The following is an 18,508-nucleotide window of genomic DNA, read 5'->3' on the forward strand; positions in this document are numbered from 1 at the left end:
TCTTGTTTACCAAGTGAGGTATCGAGTGATTATTCACGCATCCATGATGACCCCATGAGCTCATATGTCCTTTTTGATGGGCTTCCAATTGCATTTCATCTGTTGGTTTTTTAATCTCCTAATCAACAATCTCCTAAATTCCATTCTCTTTCAGCATCAAGGTAACCCTTTCCATTCAGGGCAGGAAGTTAGATGCTTCATCCAATGTATCCTCAAATCTACTATCTCTTGATCTGATTAAAAAATATATCATTTGCTAAGTCCTTCTAGCCACAAGAATAAAAAATATGTTGTGTGCTAAGTCCTTCAACACCCACGAAAAATGATTCATCTTTGCCAAACCCCTAATTAGTACAGTCTCCCTCTAAAAAATGATTTCCACCAATTGCTATTGACTGATCTGGAAAATTGTTGTTCTATACAACCTATTGGATCTCATACACTGTGGCTACTGTATTCAACCTGTGCCCTCGTATAGCCTTGGTGATTGCACCGTGTGCCCCTGTAATCCAGTGTTTGTTGTAAAGTGTTGTGGCATTGCTACTAGTGAATGGGGCCACTGGTAAAAATGAGTAAGCCAATTCCTCCAAATTTTTCACTCTAAAATCATCGAGATGGATGACAAATAATATATTGATCCAATGCAGATCACAACATGGCCATCTGTAAGAAGATTCCAATGGTTTAAAATCATACAATAACGTCTAGTGCTGAAAAAACTGTGGAAATAAAGACATTATGGTTAAGTAGACTGCCGGTATAAAAAATAGACTGAACACATGGTAAAGAAACAAAATTTAAAGGTTGGTTGACTCATGAGTTTTTGCAAGGAAGATTGATGAACTATAGCAAACTTATAGAGTGATGCTAGTGCCTCTTTTTAGTCAGAACTTTGTTGTTTGACCATAGTATTATTTTGTTGTTTTCTTCTAAAGGAAAAGTAGATACACTACTAATCAAAGTATGGAACCTCCAACCATATTTGGTTTGAAACGATGGCCAGTGAGTTGAATGGAGAAATTCAAATGTAGAAAAGGTAGCACATGAGGTAGGGGTTGCCAGTTAGCTGTCTTTTCCTATTTTTCCTTTTTGTTGTCCTACAATAATTGACTGTTCATTTTCTATTTTGGATGAAAGCTAACTTTAATTGGTTTCATTTATCTAGGATGATGTTCCTTTAGGGAAGCACCAAAGGGTGACAAAGAAGATACGTTTAGGAAGGAGAAAAGTAACGACAATTTGCAAAGTTCCGAATGTAGAGGAAGGTAATAGAGATTAAGAGCTGAGTGTAGTGATATCCTCTGCAAATGGACTCAAATATTCAGTAGTTAAGATCTCTAGTTAAGGAAGAACTATAATGAATAGCAAAGCACACCATGAAGGACAGACTGAAGCCTCTAGGTTTCATGGGATTCCTAAGACAACAAAGAAGAAGAAATTTATGGATGTAAGTACACATTATTCTGCAGATAATATGGTAAACAACTCTCCTAAAGGTAAGCCTACAAATAAAATGGATAAATACAAGACAATGTTAGCTCATAGCCTGAGTGGATTGGAGACCAACAAATTTGAATGTATGAAGGCAAACAAATCCACACTCCCAAAGCCTAGAGAGATGAGAAATGGAAATGGAGGTCAAAATAAGGCACAACCTAAAAAAGATAAGTCTTATGTTGTCAACAAGACAACTATAAGGAATACTACTTCTAGTCATGAACTTGTTATGGGTCACAACCTTGCCATCAACATTGATGGTAGAAGGGCAGGTAGAAAAGTTGTAGGAAGTGATGCTTCATCTTTATTTGCTTCTGTAGAGGTGTCTCATAAGCCCTCACCTTTCACCCAAGGGAAACCTTTTTTTGCAGTAAATGCAGACCAGGGATCAAAACAAAAAACATCCAGATTAAAGAGCTCAAGTCAAAATTTAGAAAACAACATTTTTCGACAGGAGAAGACATCCAAAGAGAGAGGTCCCCTGAAGATAGCTCCAAACCACATACAACCATGTAGATATAATCATAGATTTTAGCCTTCTTCCAAGGTATGCAATCTCTGTTCTCTGCTCGATGAGGTTACTTCTAAAAGATATTTATCTTTATCTTGGGACAGCAAGTGGGCTTGTATGTTTTGACTCAATATAATTTGAGCTTGTAGGAATTAATTATTGGAGAGTACCCTATTGTATAGGAAGCTCTAATTTGAAGGAATTCTCACCAATCTACTTTAGAATCTAATATTTGCAATAAAGGAGTGGGTAGAGGGGCTTCACCTTGTTGACCAATATCTAACCATGTTCATTCATAAAGGGAATTTTAAAATTGTAAAGAATAAATTCAATGGATTATAAGTACTATGGGGAGTTGTAGGGTACCAAATGGTTTATAGGTATTGAGGGGAATTTTAAGGATATCTAGTAAGAATAAAGGCTTTCTTTATTGGAAATATGTACTGGGAGGGGGGTTTGAAAAAGGGATTTTTGGAGGTATTTATCAATACCCAGTGAAATTAAAGGTATTCTTTAATATTCCATAATGCAGGTGCTATGTCACAATTCATTAGGCTAAGGGCCCATGGGAGTGGATGAAGCTTATGATGTTTAATGCAATGAAAGTGTTTTTCTAAGGATATAGTCATACTTTATCACTAACCTATAAGGATCTATGGCTACGATAGTGATCACAAAACATATGGATGTGTGTTAGGTCACACTAAAGAGCATAATTTCAGATGATATGGGCCATATGTTCACAAATGCAACAAGAAACTTATAGGCATTGTTCTATAATTCCTTCCTTGTTATACATAAATATGACAAATGGCATCTATATATTCAAAGATAATGTGGATCCATGCTAGCGCCACATAAATATTATTATATCCTTCAATTTCTTCCTCTCTTAAAATCCATGTTATTTCCTCATTTGAAGATGCAACTGCCCCTACTTGTGAAATGGGATGAGGGAAATGTGCAGAATCATATTCTAGAAACCATTTATCTTTGGTTGGGAGTTTACCCATATTTCCCATGATGTAAATAGCTATAATGTCATGTTGAGTAGATTTTTGGCACAACTTTAAGAAGGTATGATTATCGAATGGGGCCAGAAATCTAAAATGTTATCCATTGAATTAGATATAGGATTATATTTGTCTAGATGGGAAGGTTGATATAGTTTGAGCTTGTAGGAATTAATTATTGGAGAATACCCTATTACATAGGAAGCTTTGGGTTGAATTAAATTTCATGAAACTACTGTAGAATCTATGAGCTAAATTTTTTATTTTTAATATATTTTTTCCTTATACTATTTCTTATGATGGATGGCATATGATATGTAGGAAGCTTTTCACTCTATAGAATATATTCATGGCCTTTTGTATGGTCAAGAAGATTTCTAAACCTCAAATGATGACAATCTAATATTCAAAATTAAAAAAGATATTTTGGATATTAGAATGTCATTTGTATCATGCTTATGCATGGTACAAGCTCTATATCCTCTAGAAAATCTACAATAAATACTTAGCATATAAGGATTTGTAGTTGATGGCATCATCTAGATTGTTGGTTGCCATTTCTATTATTCCCTATGATCACAAGCATGGGGCTCACCATTTTGAGTTGTAGAATGAGAAGGAAAGAAGTTCAAGAATGGCCAGTGTTTTAAGTTTTGGGATTTAGTTTGGATTCTCAAATGGATACCAGAGAAGTGGTAAGTTATTTCAATGAAAAGGCTTAAGTTCATCTGTCACTGCTTAAGATGTTTGCATTTGTATAGGTCTTTCTAGTATAAGTATTATATTTTATGCTTAGTTCAAAGAGTTTTCTTCCAATATGCCTATAAATAATATGTTTTTTTGGCAGTTGTCATGCTCAACACTTCTATCTGAAGTGGTAATTAATAGGTGTGGAGCTCATTAAAGCATTCAGTTTTGAAATTAAGTCTTTCCTTGATGTTGTTGAGAAGTCAAAGCACACATATATTCTTTTAAGCACTTTTTATTCTTATACAAGTTCTTGTTTAGCAAGCTACATGGTTTAAATTATAACTGGATAGAATGTGGTGCAATATTAGGACAAATTTTACTATATCTACTTATATTTATAGCTTATACTAAATTTCTATACCATATAATAAAAATGCGCTTCATTTTTTAATAATTCAAAAGCATATTCACTTTAAACTATTTGGTTCTACGTATTTCCATTATTATTTATAAAAATATGGTTTATGTTAACTCTTACCTTCAAATATAATTTTAAATTTGAGGATATGTGAATATAAGTTAATTGTATCGACTTCAAAGGATCTTTAGGTTCATGAAAAGAAAGTGGCAACATCTACTTATGTGGGTAACTTGTGTCTTTATTATATTTCAGGTTTCTAAAGGTGTCATGACATGTGTTCAGCAAGAAGTGAAAATTTTGTATCATCTATTGGAAAATGATTTCCACCCTTTAGGTATTGTTGATAGAGTTCGATCACTCTTAGGCAGGCTCTCTTTGATACATCAAACTTTGGGTGATCTTACATATCATGCAAGGGTGAATGTCAAGAAATCTCATTGTCTTTCTCATTGCTTCTGATTTATCTCTCTATTATGTTGTGGTAATTTTCTTCCACTCAAAAACTTTGGTACTTTTTGGGCCTTGGAATATCTAAGAGTTGCAGTGGAAGACTAGAGGAACATAAGGAATTGAGGAAATTCATTTTTGGAATTGCATGGGGAGGGATTTCAGAATTTGGAATAAGATTTCTGAACTTGAGTGCAAATTTTTATTTTGTTGTCAATATTGATTTTATGTCATTATGCCTCATATGTTATCGCGAATTGGCTGCTTGTTATTATGTACTCTAATGACATGAGAACTAAAACAATAGAGTCAAATTTCCTTATGGGAAATAGAACAGTCTAGCAAATACCAAAAAGAAGTCTTTACCAGATGGTGAACTTTATGTTGTTGGTAAGTAGGGCAAGGGTGTGAAATTTTGGCAAGTAAAAAAAAGAGACCTTTAGATCCCATTCCCAAAAAAGTTGCATTGGGAATTGACTCTTTTCAATAACCACTTCTACTTATCAAAGTTGATAAGGAGGGTTGTTACAACATCAACTCTATCGAAATATGAAAAAAAAATTATCTGAAATTCATCATGTAGATGCAATTTTTTTTTAAATCAATGGCTATAAATGTAATTTTAAGGATTTCCATAACTCTTCACATAATTCTTTAAAGTGTGCTAGCTCAATGGAAGAGTGTCTTCCTTACAAGCAGGAGGTTGGTGGTTCGATTCCACTGTGCACTAACATGAATTAATCAACGATTTTGTAGTTTATTTTTAGTTAAATGTTTTTTATATCGATTTATTTCAATGGTGAGATATTTCTGGATTCATTTTTTTATATTGAATAATGATATTTAAATAAAAATTGTATTGTCTCTAGAGAGACAATAGCTAGTATTAAAGACATATTGTCTCTAGAGAGACAAAAATGAAATTATCTCCTAAGAGACAATAATGCTTGTGTTATTTATTTTCTTTATATAGACAATATTTTTTAAGACAATGTTTTTTTAGACAATAACCTTTAAGACAATAATATTTAAGACGATATTTTTGAAGACAATAATTTTTGAGACACCCGCTTAAAGACAATATTTAAGACAATACACAAGTTTTTTTTTGCCTTAAGTTAAGACAATTTACCCAAAAATTGTCTCAAATATTGTCTTAAAACCCTCCTTTATGTATTAGTGTGGTGGTTCGATTGAATTGAGGTTTGACCTCTTATTTTCATTGTTTATGAATCTTTTCTAGTTTATGGAGTTGGTTTTTTTTGTGTTCAAATGATTTTTTTTAATAAATGTGGTGAATGGGGTAACTATTGTTTTATTAATTTATTTTTGTGGTTAGTGTGTTTAGTAGTTGTACTCAAAGCTTGCATCATTGTCCATTTATGTGAATGTCTTCTTGCCTTGGTTTGTGTGTTCATTTATTGTAGGTTGATTTTTTTTTCTTCTTGGTTTAGTTTTGTCAATTTGTTTATTGTTGGTTTTGTCTTCTTGTTTTGCTAATTGCTATAAATTTTTCATTTGAGTGTCTTGATTGTTCGTGGAGATAAGAAACTGGTTCATTGTAGGGTGTTGTTTTGGGTTGTTGTTTCTTAAGTTGACGAAATGTCATGGTTTTTTTTGTTGGTGCCCTAGGTCACAGGGGTCAAATTTCTTAGTGTGTTTTGGATGATTCCTTTGAATTCTTCTGTAATCATATTTGTATCTACAACAACTTAAAATTTTCTCAACACTAAATTTGATAGTTAGTGGTGGTGATACAAAGGTATTTCAAAACAAGGGAAATTTCATACATGGTGCATGGCCACCATGTGTGTGAGGAGGTGCAAGGAGTTAATTTGGTTGGTGGAAACCAATTGGCCTTAGTTATGTCACTTCTTTTAGTAAATTAAGTTGTTGGCTAGAATGAATTATCTTCTTCATTGTTACTTTGAAGGCCTTTACCATGGTGTTGGTGGCTTGTAAGTTGTTGATCCATGTTTAGTTGTTCTTTTCACTTGAGTGACCAAAAACAACCTTGTTGTAGTGGTATTGTTAAGTCGCTATATTTATGGACATACATAATTTGATGATAGTTTATATTTTATTGTACTCATTATATTTATATTGATAAACACTGGTAATAATTAGCATAAATGCATGGGATCCTTTTCCAGAATTCATGACAAGAGTTTGTATGTATGAATACACAACATTCATTTTTCATATTGTTCCATCATCATGATTCACTATATTCTAATTTCAAGTTTATTTAGCCATTTTTTTCTTGATTCATATTCAAAAATATTAAGAATATAGATAATAATTATTATTATTTTGTTATAACAATATAATAGAAAATATGAATATCCAAAGTCAATTCTTACAATTTCTTCCATCCCGATGAGATACATAAAATATGTGATGGCCAACTGCATATTCATACACAACATTCATTTTTCATATTGGTCCATCATCACGATTCATTGTATTCTACTTTCAAGTTTATTTATCCATTTGTTTTGAATCGTATTCTAGTTTCAAGTTTATTTATCCATTTGTTTTGTTCATATATAGGCATGTATAGGTTCATATTAAAAAATATTAAAAATATAGATAATAATTTTTATTTATTTTGTTATAATAATATAAAAGAAAATATGAATCTCCAAGTCAATTCTTAAAATTTCTTCCATCGCAGTGAGATACATGAAATATGTGATGGCCTGATGCATATTCCTCGAGTTTGCAGAGTTATTATTTCTCTTGCAACAAAATAAATAAATGTTTGGTGCATCATATTCTAATAAAAGATCCTTCAAATTCAAATAAATCATTCTTCATGTTTGTGCACCATAGATAATGTATTGTATATACTAATTTTTCTAAGGTTAATATGCCCGTGATCATCCTGAATATTTATGTCATTATTAATAATGAATATAGTACATAATGAGGCCTCATTTAGTTTCATAGTAATTAGCTTCTCTCCTCATATTAACTAAGTCTATTTTTCCATACATTCGACCACGCTTGGCATTAGTTTCTAGTTAGTAGGCTGGTTGTTTCACCTCGCTTCTAGTTTATAGGATCGTATGTTTGTTATTGTTTATTTATGTATAGATTATTATCATTTTTAATAAAAAAATTATGAAACCACACTTTTAATATATACTTCAAGGTACTCTCATGGCTTTAGGATTAATTCTTAGTGGGAATGGAAACATTTTCAATGATGAAAATTTTTTATACTTTTATCATTGGATCCAATCTATTTGGGCTAATTATTTTAATTTTTATTTATATTATGATAATGAAATAAAAATATCTTAATTTTAGCATTCATATTTATTTTTAACATGGTTGAATTTTTTTGAAGCTCTGGAAATATAGAAATAAAATTGCTTAGTCATATTTGAATTTTTCTAAAGAAGGAGATAAGGTGGATTTTGTGATAAAAAATGCAGAAGACAGAAGTTTGGACAAACACACGGGAGCTCACAGGTGCAGATCACCAGGAGCTCCCTTCAGCAAATGCATTCGCTTCATCTTATTCATTAATCTTCAGAAATTAAATAGATACATAAGCAGAAACAGATTCCTAATTGATAGGAACTGAATGTCAAATAAAGAGGAAATCATAACTAAGTAACCTATTCTCCATTAATTTCTAACATCCCCCCTTAATGGAGAAAGGGATTTTTAAACACACCTAAAATGTCCCTAAACAAATCAAACTTCAGTCTTCCTAGTGGCTTAGTGAATTGTGGTTCCTGTGTGGGAAGATCAACAACAGTTGTAAGCCTATTAACAACCTCCATAGAGTGCAGGCTCATGTCCATATTGACAAATACTTTGAAATAGTCTGCTATATGTACTGAATTCATCAACTTCAGAAGCACTTCAACAGCAATTACAGGATTGTTTTCAACCAATTCTGCGAGACAACGTGGAGACAATCCACAGTGATAAACAAGCTTTGGATCAGCTTCAAGCTCCATGAGGACTCTCTGTTGTTGTGTAGGCGCAAGTGCTCCTTTCTTTGGCTTCTTATTCATAAGCTTTTGTGTTAGATTTTTTTCGGATACCAGTCAATCTCTGTCCCTATTGCCCGCTCCAAAATGGGTTCATTATCATCAATTATGTGGTAAGTCTTTGTCAACACAGAATTCTTGAAAAATGGATTCGTGGCAAAGTAAAAATCAATCTTGAAACCCTTGGGGTTATCAATTCTGCACCACCTAATATCCTTCAGATACTTCAAAGCACCTTCATCACGGTATGTTATCTGTACAGAAAGCACTTCATTGGTCTTCATTGCAGTGAGCCAAAACTCGGGAACTCCTTTTTCTTCTTCTCTGTTCTCATCAGTTGAAGCATTATTCTCAAACTCATCCTTACTTTCAACATCATTGATACCATTTACAATTTCAAAACGCTTTGCATATAGTGGTTCATACAACTTCTGATATTTAGCTTCCAACGCTGCTCTTTCCTCAAAGAATTTTGCTTCAAGTTCATCATGCTTGCTCTGAATCTCTTGCAAAGATGACCCTCTGTTTTTAACAACGGGTGAAAGAGAATCAAGAAAACCAGATTGCTGTCCAGCAAGATGTTGCAACTTATCCTTCAAAGCATTGACCAAACCAGCACGGTCCTCAGCACTTAAAGCTGTAGAAAGAATTAAATGGATTCACAAATGACTGCTCCCCACAATAGAGATCATGCAGAATATAAAATGCTACCAAGCGCTGAGACTGCTTCAAGATTCTCTTATCCTCTATGAGGAGGACAAGAGTGCAGCAGATATCGAAATGATCATGGCGTTTGAATTTGGAAAAGAATTCGGGGATGACGCTCTCCAGCGTTCGATCCTCGCTGAGCAATGCCAAGAAAGCCTTGGTATCTGTCACATTAATCATTTTGATATCTGTCAAACTAATCAATTTTTGAGAACTCTGTTGAGGGATCTGCTCACTCGCTCCCAGCTCTTGGCCACTGTCACCTAAACCTGAGAACGAATAAGAGGTAGACGGCCTCCCCTCCATGCTTCCGCACAGCCACATATTTTCATTGTATTGGAGCCCTCCTGCCGGGGCATTCTTGCCTGAATTTGGCAGATCTCCCAAGATCCATTGTTCCAGGAAACACTGCTCATCTGGAAAAGAGCCCGTAGAGCGACCTGCATCTTCTATACACAGATTTTCTTTAGCAATAGAATACTCAAACAACCCAAGATATGATTCCAGAGCAGACAACTGTTTGTCAAACTGTCCGGCGCCATCCTCTGTTTTGTAACAATCGTTTGTCCCACCATCGACCTCAATAGGGGTGTCCACAGGTTTGGCCTTAACAACATCATCGACCGGCTTAATGTCCACAAAGGCAGACTCATTTCCGTCTTCACATATAGAAGAAACTTCTGAGGTATTTATTTCTTGAGCCAACTTGTAGAGTCCGTCTTCATTTGCAGACTTATTTGACGTCATCAAGGCTTGTTGAGGCGTACTTTTCACATCCAACTTGTAGAGTCCTCCTATGCGAATACCTGTAGCAATGGGCTTCATCTGATCCAACAAATCTTTAATAATGCAATAAGATTTAAAAACTTCTACCTTGAGGTCCTGATCTGTAATCTTGGACACAAAAATCAGGTTCTTCTTAATGCCAGGAACATACCACACATCAGATATATTCCTAATCTTACCATCAGGCAGAGTAACAAGGACATCTCCATGTCCCTTGATCTCGTACCCACTATTATCTCCAAGATAGACTTTTACTCCAGTGTTGGATTCTTTAAAATTTCTGAACCATTGCTTTTTACCTGACATATGTGAGGAGGCTCCAGAATCCACGATCCAAATATCTGATTCATCCTCCTCAATAGCAGTGTCACCCTCGGCCATAAATAGTCTAACATCCAGATTCTGATCTGGGTCTGTATCTGCATCTGCATCTGCCAAATGACCTGCATGCCTTTTCTGATTGTACCTCTCTTGATTTGCCTTCTTCTTGAGACAAAATTTAGCAATATGGCCTATCTTACCACAATAAAAACATTCAGGAGCAGAGTCATTTCTATACGAGGTCATACCTTGTGGTGTCATTTCTGATGTGTTGCCCCTCCTCTGATCAGCCATCGCTCTCCCTTTTGGCTTGAACTTTGTTATCAATGCAAGATCTTGATCTTGAGGCTTGAGAAACGACCTCCTTTCCTCTTCATGTAGCAAAATTCCAGCAAGCTCTTCAAAACTTGGAGGCTTTTCCCTTGCATTCAATCCAGTTATAAACATCTGATAGTCATCTGTCATACCGTTCATGGTGATTGTCACCAGATCATCATTTGCCACGGTTTGACCGATATCAGATAGTTTATCTTTAACTTCCTTTATCCAAGATAAGAATGACGAAACGGACTCATTCTCCTCCATCTTGATTGAGAGGATCTTCTTCCTGAGGAACAAGGTTCGGCTGGTGTTCTTGATTTCATACATGTCTTTGAGAGTTGTCCAGATCTCATTCGTTGTCTTGCAATCCTGAATATGAGGGATGATGCAATCTTTAACTGACAATTTTAGTAGGACCTTTGCCTTCAACTCCCTTTTCTCCCATTCTTGAGTTGTTGCATTCGTTCCACCATTTGCAACAGTTGGCTTACCTTCATCACCGATGACAATGCTGTAGGTATTCTGACCTTCAAGCAAAGTCTGAAGCTTGAATTTCCAATTTATGTAATTGGAACCATCCAATTTGCTGCTTTCATTTAAATAATCTGCCATCTGAGAATTCATCTTGAAAAAAAATCTTAAGGCAGAGGCGAAGGCCCACTTTGGCAATCAGCAGCAACTCCTCTGGCTGGCCCGCAACAGCGAGTCCACTCTGTCACGCAGAAGAGTCTATCTTGAATCTCTTGAATCTTGGTTCTTTCCTAACTGTTAAAGACGAATCTGGCAACTCGACAAGGTTGGCTAGCCAACTGGCCTGCCTTCTGGTGACTCACACCGACAAACCAATGATGGTGACCGAAAGCATTTTGAAACCCTCAGAATTCCAAACGCTCAACTGAGGGAACATATCACATAACCTTCTTTCTTGCATTCTTGAATTTTCACAATCAGAAGCAAACCCAAAACTTCAACTCAACGGCAGAATCTTCCCTTCCTTATTATACAGAGCAACATACATTTCCAACTCTGAAGCCATTGTCATAATTTCTGCAAGTTTCATTATATCAACATTGCCCCCACACCTGCAACTCCAGCAGAAGCCCTTCAATTAGAAACCCTAATTGATCGATCACTATGAATCCCCAATTGACCGATCATGGCTCTCACGAGAAGATCATGGTAAAAAACAACAAACTGAATTCAACTCGAAACATCGCGGCCTCCTCAATCACGCAGTCTGATCTCTGCACGCCACCTGCAGCCTCCACTTCAAGTCTCCTCCACACGGATTTAGATCCAACACTCCACAGCACAACACGACACCAGGAACACGATTTGGCTTCGATTTCCTGGCAATTTCAATGAAATTCGCCGAGATCTCCTCCACGACAATCCTGCCTCTCTTTGCAAATCGCAGTCCCGACCTTGCCTTTCCAGCAGAGGCAAATACTCAAACCCGCGTCCGCACTTGCAATCAGCAAGCAACACAACAATGTCATTGCATCGAGCAGCAGATAGCACAATCCTCAATCACAGAGCTATCCATCGTTCTTAACCACAGAGCTGTCTGTCCTCTGATCCCAAGCAACAACGATTCGATTTCCTGCGGCCTCTATCGATCCTGAGGAGCAGATCTCCAGCGTTAAACTTGTTCGCATACCATGCTGCGAAATAAAAATGCGGCCTCTTCCGTGACCACCGATCACCTCATCGACATCCAGATGCACTTCCTCACAACACAGGTTCAGATCTTAACAGCTCTGATACCATGATAAAAAATGCAGAAGACAGAAGTTTGGACAAACACACGGGAGCTCACAGGTGCAGATCACCAGGAGCTCCCTTCAGCAAATGCATTCGCTTCATCTTATTCATTAATCTTCAGAAATTAAATAGATACATAAGCAGAAACAGATTCCTAATTAATAGGAACTGAATGTCAAATAATAGAGGAAATCATAACTAAGTAACCTATTCTCCATTAATTTCTAACATTTTGATCCACTTATATGTGGATGGGTTACAATACCATTCCTTGCTGCGTAAGGAATTATCCTTTGAAAATAACTTCTTTGCTTCCCATTTGTCATCACTTTGTATCTTTGGATTCTATGTTAGACGATTAAAGGATATTAAGCCATTTGATCATCATGAAGGTAGTTTATCCTTTGAAAATGCTTCCCACTTGTCATCACTTTGTATCTTTGGATTATATGTTAGAAGATTAAAGGATATTAAGCCATTTTATCATCACAAGTGAAGGTAGTTGGAAAGAAACGTTCCTAATAACCTACCGAACATAGGTCATATCTCTTTTTCCTTGTCTTTTTCGTTGATTTTATTGCTAGAGCTTGCAAACTCTCACAGGGAACTGGAAAAATATTTTGATCATCGTCCTCATATGAGAAGAACAAACCCTGTCAGGGTTCAAATCCGAGGACATTCTCATTTGCAGATGTACATGTGTTTTTCTGTGACAACAAATTGGAGCGACCAATATTTATGTTGGTGTTGTTCAATACATGGTGAGTGATGCTATACGACGGCCAGAGTGCCTGGAGTCTTGATTATGCTTTTTAATGGTTCTCCTGTTATTTTTTGTGTTAGTAGGTTTTTTTTTTCTTTTTACTAAAATTTATACTGAGAAACCTGTTCTCCGAAGGTTACCAGACAATATGGGATTGCCAAACCAATTTTGTTATTAGGTATTTCACAATCAAATCTTTAGAGGGACCTAAAATAGGAAAACTTAAGATAACTCTCTATTTAATTTATTCCCAATGCATGTTTTATGTTTAATTCTTACATAGAGTTTATTATCTATTGGGTATTAGTATTTGAAGAACAAACCTTGTCAGGGTTTCTAGGCAAAGAAGGTCGAGACTGTGCCACTCTCAAATGAGAAGAGCAGTCCATGTCAGGGTTTATGGGTGAAGAAGGTTGTGGCCGCATTGAGGGAGTGCAAGCTTGATTATTGTTCATCGTGGAAGAAGAAGAATACCAAAGAAGGGCGTGCAGAATACCAGAGAAGGGTGTGCTCCATTGGAGAAAATAGTTGTTTCAGGCTTATTGTTCTCTCAGAGTCTTCCTATGGTATCTCTGAATTTGTTCATCAAAGCCTAACAACCTCGCCTACCTTGACTGGGTCTATGGGTTTTCTTCGATGGGGAGCTTCCATGTCCAAGCTTAAGTCATCCACCATGATACTTTTTTTCCAAGCTTAAGTCATCCACCATGATACCTTTTTTCCAGGGTTTGAAATAGCTTTCTTGCAATGAATTCTTTCAGGTTTTGGTCGTTTCCAAGCTTGGAAGAAGGGAGAACTTCGTAAATTCTTGTAGTTTGAGAAACGACGATCAAGGGGACCGAGGAGGGGAAGGCAATGCCCTACTGGAAAAGGAAATAGAGAAATAGTCAGAGACTATTGAGCAGAAGAGTGGTAGTGAGAGATTGAGTTGGATGCCTGGGTGGGCTAATATAAGCTCAGATGATGCAAAGACCCTTGCAGCTGTAGCCTGTCATTGCTATATCCCTGATTTTCAGGTCATTTCTGGCAAAAACCCAAATACATTCCTTCCCTCTCCATGTATCCAATCTTCAATGTCGAAGACTGCATCGTCCCTGAAAAGCCCTCCTATTATTTTAGAAAGCCAAATGTGACTGATATATTAATATTCAAGGCTCCCCCCAACTTTACAGGAAAATGGATACAATGTAGCAGATGTCTTCATTAAAAGAGTAATAGAAAAATTAGGAGATTTTGTGGAATGCGTTCCCAAAGACTATGTCTTTGTGCTGGGTGATAATCGCAACAACAGTTTTGACTCCCGTGTTTGGGGACCACTTCCTGTCAAGAACATTTTAGGGACATCTGTACTTCGCTACTGGCCTCCGACTAGACTTGGAAGTATTATTCATGAAACTTCCATATTACCAGACCACAGAGTAACAGCTAATGCTGCGAAGACATTTTTTTTGGAGAGTTTCTTTTACTCAAGTCTCTCTTGAACATTCTTAATTTAAAACCAAAGCATTGAATGATGTTAAAGCCATAAGTTTTAGCGAGCCCAAAGATTCACAACAAAGTTATTGTGATTTCGTTTAAGAGCCAGATTCTCATTTCTGGTGAACTTCATTCGGTGAGAAGATGTGATGAGTATGAATCTGAAAATAGATGAGTTATGTCTCCTCTGCAGTAAGATTGAATTGAAAATAAATTTCTGTGTATGGTGCTTATCATTGCCCCATTTATAATAATCATACTACTGATTTGAAAAAAAAAAACTACCGAATATAGGTTCTTTCGATCTCATCCTGCAACAGATAAACAAGGATTGTCATCTCGACGAAGCTATGCAGAAAGGGAATACGGGGATAAGGGTAGGAAGGATTATCCCATGCCCAGGCCACCTTCATTGCTTTCCAGAAATGGTTTCCCAATTTGTACATTAATGTATGATCAGGTGCCTTGTAATTATTTTTATTATTTCAGTCTTCTTTTTTTTTTCATTGATTTCCGTCCAAGATGAAAAATTGGGCGTTTTATCCATAAGATCCGGGAGGGTGCCACTAGACATTTGGATAAGGGGAGGAAGGATTATGCCCATGCCACCTTCATTTCTCTCCAGAAATGGTTTCCCAATTTGTACGTTAATGTATGATCCGGTGTCTTGTATTTCAGTTTCAGAGCTCTGCAGTTCTATTGTTAATTCATTGTTGTATTTATTGGGGCAAAAGCCTGAACCCCATCCTCTGTTGCCCTTTGCAAGGAAAAAGTCATGATGCGTGGAGTGCTAAAGACAATTTGGCTTATTTTTCTCACTACCTTATAATGCAAATCAAAATACGGTGTGAGTAGTGACAACATTCTTGTTGGAAGCGGGAATCACAAATTATGTGAGTTTTACTATTCAAAGAAGGTTGTAAAACCATTTTACTGTGTGTTTGTGATTTTTTTATAAATTTTATAAGTGAAAAAATTATACTCAGATTTTGCCCAGGCTCAGGCCACCTTCGTTGCTCTCTACAAATGGTTTCTCCCTGGAACCGGAAATCACAAATTATGTGAGTTTTACTATTCAAAGATGGTTGTAAAGCCATTTTACTGTGTGTTTGTGATTTGTTTACAAATTTTATAAGTGAAAAAATCATACTCAGATTTTGCCCAGGCCCAGGCCACCTTCGTTGCTCTCCAGAAATCGTTCCCTAATTTGTATATTAATGTCTATGATCCAGTGTTTGGTAATTATTTTTATTATTTCAAAGCTCGACAGTTCTATTGCTAACTCATTATTGTATTTATTGGGGTGAAAACCTAAGCCCCATCATCTATTGCCCTCTGCGAGGCCAAAGTGATGATGCGTGGAGTGCTAAAAGAAGTTTTGCTTATTTTGCTGATTGCCTTATAGCGCGGATCAAAATACGGCGTAATGACAACATTCTCGCTGGTAGTGGCGATTACAAATTGTGTGTGTTTTACTATTCATAACTTGGTATGAAATGGTTCTAAATCCATTTTACTGTGTGTAATTTGTTTAAAAAATTTATAAGTGAAAAAATTATACTAAGATTTTGTATTTCATGGCCGCCAACAAATTATTTGAAATTTTCCTAGAATATTTTTTAAGTTTAAAGTTATTTATAAGTTAAATACGAGATATTATTTTTTTTAATTAAAAAAATAGTTTTGCAAAGGTTTGTGCCGTTTAATTTTTCTAATTTATTTTTAAATGTGTTTTATAAAAATGTCATCAACCTTCTAGAAGATCAAAAGTATCTCTCTATTTTAACTAGCTCAAAGAAGAAAATTAATATAGCAACAATTAGAAGGAATTTTCATGAGCTCCATAGTGAAACAGGTCGTTGGGCAGTTCCTAAAACGCCATGGACAGAAAGGATCTGCCATATATGTGAGAATAGGAACATCGAGGATGAAAACCACTTCCTCTTAGAGTGCCCCGCGTATAACCACATTAGATCTCAGTTTCACAATCTTTGTTACAATACTGACCTTCCTAGCCTTCAATGTCAAAATTATAGTGAGCTCGGAAGGCTTCTCTCCAAGCTTTTTGAGCATAGGAATAAAATCTTAAATCAAAATAGATAATTTGTTTCTTTAGGTCAGATAGACCATTATTTGGTCTTAGCGGACGTTAACCATCATCATCATCGTATAAAATTAATATTAAAATATTCTATTAATTTATTTAGAATTGTTTACATTTTTTCATGATAAAAAGTGTAAAAAGTGTACTATAAAAAATTATAATTAATATAATATTGTTAAAAAAATAAAAAATAAAATAAATAAATAAATAAAAATTAACAAAATTAAGAAAATTGTCAAGTTAATTTGAATATAAAAATTTAGGAAAAAGTATTGTAAAGTTATTTTGAATATAAAAATTGTAGGAAAAAGTATTGTAAAGTTAATTTGAATATAAACATGGTAGGAAAGAGCATTTTTCAAATTCACTGTTGAAGTGTCAAGGAAATTATAAATTCTTATTATTATGTTACTGTATAAATTTTTTAATATTAAGATTTCTTAAATTTTACAAAGAACAATATGTGAAAAATATTAAACATTAAATTTTTTTAATAAAATAATTATTTTTAATTGTAAATTTTATTTATTTGTATATAAAAAATATTAAATATTAAATCATATTAATAATTATAAATATTGAAATATTTTAATAATAATATATATTGAAAATTATTATTTTTATTATTGATATGTTTAAATATTAATTATTAAAATATTAGTTTCACATTAATTAGTGTAATCTTTTTAATGTAAATATTATGATTGAGGTTAAGTTAATTTTTAACAATCAATAATTTTTCAAAAATTTTGTGTGAATTTCATATTAATAACAAAAAGAATAACATCTCATTCATACTATGATGTAAAAAAACTTTTCAATGTAATAAATGTATTTTGATTGTACTATGTTGTAAAAAAAACTCTTCTCAATAAAATAAATGTTATGTGTCAATTACATCATTTGTTTTGCCATAAAAAAAAATTACACAGCTTTTTTATATTAAATTATCAAAACCCAAAAGTATACTTCATATTCAAACAAAAAATTCACTTCATATATTCAAACAAATGTTCCATCCATTTTGTAATATGGAGAGGTTGCATCCTTACATCATTGTCTATAGTACCACCGAAAGTTATCTAACCCTGCAATAGGCCAAAGGCATAATGCATGAAGTTCTAAATAGGACTCTGCCATATAGAAAACTAACAAATGCCATTTTTGCAAGAAGAAAAAATGATTAGATGCATTTTACCTTCCCAGAAAATTTTGGCCTATTGCATGAAGTTCTAAATAGTACTCTGCCATATGGCAAACTAACAAATGCCATTTTCGCAGGAAGAAGAAATTCTAAATAGTACTCTGCCATATGGCAAACTAACAAATGCCATTTTCGCAGGAAGAAGAAATGATTAGATGCATTTTTCCTTCCCATAAAATTTTGTTGTTTATATCAGGATAGTGTGTGATTTGTGTTATATTCTATAAAAAGTCAAAATGATGAATTAAATGAAGTTTGTTTTAGCATTCAACGTCTTGTCTTACTGGGATAGATTTGAGATGGCATATTGGTGGATTTAAATAACGGACACTTCCTTCTTTCCAACCATAGACACATCAGTTTTTAACCATAGAGTGTAGCATTTAGAAAGGTTGTGTTCAGTATGGATTTTCTTAAGTCATTTATGTTTTTTCTCTTTGATTATGCGTTGTCTAATTGAATTTCTCCATAT

At 34.7% G+C, this 18,508-nt stretch overlaps 1 pseudogene; it reads left to right on the forward strand.

The window, feature by feature from the left end:
• The first annotated feature begins 12,875 nt into the window (after window positions 1-12,875).
• LOC149193716 (putative thylakoidal processing peptidase 2, chloroplastic) lies at window positions 12,876-16,213 on the forward strand (annotated as a pseudogene).
• The last annotated feature ends 2,295 nt before the right edge of the window (window positions 16,214-18,508 follow it).

Source organism: Pinus tabuliformis, chromosome 2_2, assembly GCF_031772625.1.
Source record: "Pinus tabuliformis cultivar Carrire ecotype Pingquan chromosome 2_2, CPIR1, whole genome shotgun sequence".
In the NCBI taxonomy this organism is placed as follows: Eukaryota; Viridiplantae; Streptophyta; class Pinopsida; order Pinales; family Pinaceae; genus Pinus; species Pinus tabuliformis.